Raw genomic sequence first — 3177 nt, 5'->3', positions numbered from 1 at the left:
CTTTTTTTATTCTGGGCCAGCTTTAGCTTTGAGGCTTGGCTCCAGCTCTTAGGCCTCCGCAGCTGAAAGTAGGTTTCTGGCCTTTGCTTACAATGTTGGGAATCTGCTGGCTGAAGTCAGGTGGTATTTGTTACAGAGTTTCTGAAACTGCGGGCTCAGAGTCCTGCAGCGGCACGTGGGGAATCTTGGAGTCCTCCATCACTGAAGCAAGCAAGCCTCATGTTAGTTTCAAGCTGCCTGGCTGCCAGCCGCCATCTTGGCTGACAGTTAATTTGCATATCTTGCTGATTAGCCAATGAAAAGGGTAGCGGTCGTAAGGCAATTACCATGTTTCTCTTTTATTAGTGTAGATTATATATTTTAAAACAAAATAATAAATGTACATAATTATTAACCTGATGAAATATTTAGCACATATATAGCCATTTTAAGAGACTCTCTAAAAATTTAGGACATGCTACTTTTTATTATAAATGAGTTATATATGTAAGTCAGACAAAGAAAGATATGATGTAGAATTTTGAACATTAGGAAAACTTGTAAGTTATATAGATTTTGGAGTATTAGTTGTGACAAAGTTATACAAGGATGGGCAAAAAATTTCTGGTTTTCCTTGGTGCAAAAATGTTAAAAATCGGGTCTATAAACTTAATTTTTTTTCCACTTTAGTGCTATACATTTCTTTCTATTTGTTTTTAACAATACTGTTACTGACACCAAAGTGATGCATGTGCATCATAAAAAGAGAAGAAGAGTACAAAAAATAAAGTAAAATCACCCATAATCCCAGAACCCAGAGATAACCACTATAAGTATTTTGGTAATTTTTCTTACTCTTTTATCCATAACTGTATGTACATCTCTTTTGTATTCCTGAGCTCACTCAGCAGCATTATTTTGTAATCTTTTCATTTCATAAAATATCAACATTGTTTCATCATTAGAAATATTTTTTGCAATATGTTTCTAGTTCTTTTGAGATATACTTGACCTACAATGTGGTATGAGTTTTAAGTGTACAAAATAATACTTTGATATATTATATATATTTATATTCTAAAATAATTACCACAATCCGTTTAGTTTTATGGTTTCAGATCCTATATCCAAGTCTTTAATCCATTTTGAGTTTAATTTTTTGTGTGCATGATGTGAGATAAGGGTCAAGTTTCATTATTTTTCACGTGGCTGTCCAGTTTTCCCAGCATCATTTATTGAAGATATTATTGTTTTTCCACTGTGTATTTTTGGCTTTTTAATTAATTGACCATATATGTGTGGGTTTATTTCTGAGCTTTCTATTCTGTTCCACTGATCTATGTGTTTTTATGCTAATACCCTACTGTTGTGATAACTATAGCTTTGTAATATAGTTTAAAGTCAGAATGTGTTATGTCTTCACCATGTTCTTCTTTCTAATATTATTGCTTTGGGGTTTGGGGGGGTTTTATATAAAGTTTAGGAGTGTTTTATTTCTGTGAAAAATGCTGTTGGAATTATGATGGGGATTGCATTGAATCAGTAGATTGCTTTGGATAGTATGGACATTTTAACCTGATTAATTCTTCCAGTCTGTGAACACAGAATATCTTTCCATTTATTTGTGTCTTCAATGTCTTATTAATGTCTTATATTTTTCAGTATATAGATCTTTTACCTCATTGGTTAAATTTATTCCTGGGTATTTTATTCTTTTTGATGCAATTGTAAATAGGATTGTTTCCTTAATTTCTCTTCTGATAGTTCATTATTAGTGTATAGAAATACAACTGATTTTTGTATATTGATTTTGTGTCTTGCAATTTATTGAATTAGTATATTCAAACATTTTTTTGGTGGAGGCTTTAGGGTTTTCTATATATAATATGTCATCTGCAGAAAGAGACAGTTTTATTTCTCCTTTTCCGATTTTGATGCCTTTTATTTCTTTTTCTTGCCTAATTGCTCTGGCTAGGATTTCCAGTACTATGTTGAATAAAAGTGGCAAGAGTGGGCATCCTTGTCTTGTTCCTGATCTTACAGGAAAAGCTTTCAGCTTTTCACCGTTGAGTATGATGTTAGCTGTGGGCTTGTCATATGTGGCCTTTATTATGTTGAGGTACGTTCCCTCTCTACCCAGTTTGTTGAGAGTTTTTATCCTTTTTCTTTAAAAAGAATTTTTTTTTCTAAATGGAGAGGATATTTGGAAATGTACTATGTTATTGGGCAATAAAGATATTTATTTACAATATCCTTAATGCCTTGTAACAGGTAAATAAAATGTGGTTAATTATTTAAAAAACAATAGTGGAATCTTCATATATAAAAAGCACAAGTTAATTTAATTTATGAATTGAGCACTTTGCAAGTACTCATAATTCAATGCTTGCATGATAGTAAAAGCTACTCTATGAGAAATAAAGTACTTAAGTTATTTAGAAGAATATATTAAGTGGAACCAGAACTAATGATTTATTGTTTAAAAGGTAACCCAGTACTGTATGACAATGGTAGCTTATGGGAGAAGTAATTTTTAAAATATTTTCTTGCACAATTTACCAAATTCAATAAAAAGAATATTATCTGATAATTCCTTAGTTCACCACTTATCTAGGAAATTTTCGCTCTTTATTTACCTTCCTTTTAAATTTAATACCTTTAAAAAAAAACTTTCCATTACAGAATAGTTGTACAAATTGTACAAAGAACTCCTGAATCTCTTCCTCCAGAGTTAACCAATTACTAACATTTTTCCACATTTGCTTTCTCACTCCTTCCCTCCCTGTATATCCATATATGTAATATTTTTTTTCCTGAATCATTTGAGAGTATTGCAAACATCAAACTTCTTTACTTCTGAAGTACTGTTTTTGTTACTTAGAATACCCTGAGAGATGAAGCTTTTAGACTTTTCAGGTAGCTTTATTTTTTCACTTTTAACAGCTTTATTGAGGTATAATTTACATACCGTACCATTTATTTTAGATTGCATTTTTGTTCCTTCCTTCCTCTCACTGGCAGTTGCTGGTACAGTGCTACACCTGGCTGAGCGAATGGTTTCTTTTGGAGCTGATAAAGCTGCCTTATGAAATCAGCTGACAGGTATATTATACCTACAGATGATGCTTTTCCCCACAAAAGTTTGGGTTGATATTGACCCACTCAACAACTCCTAACATACTCTAAGCAAAAAGCTAA

This window comes from Myotis davidii, unplaced genomic scaffold (genome assembly GCF_000327345.1).
Source record: "Myotis davidii unplaced genomic scaffold, ASM32734v1 scaffold1534, whole genome shotgun sequence".
Classification (NCBI taxonomy): domain Eukaryota; kingdom Metazoa; phylum Chordata; class Mammalia; order Chiroptera; family Vespertilionidae; genus Myotis; species Myotis davidii.
Note: the sequence above shows the minus strand (reverse complement) of the source record.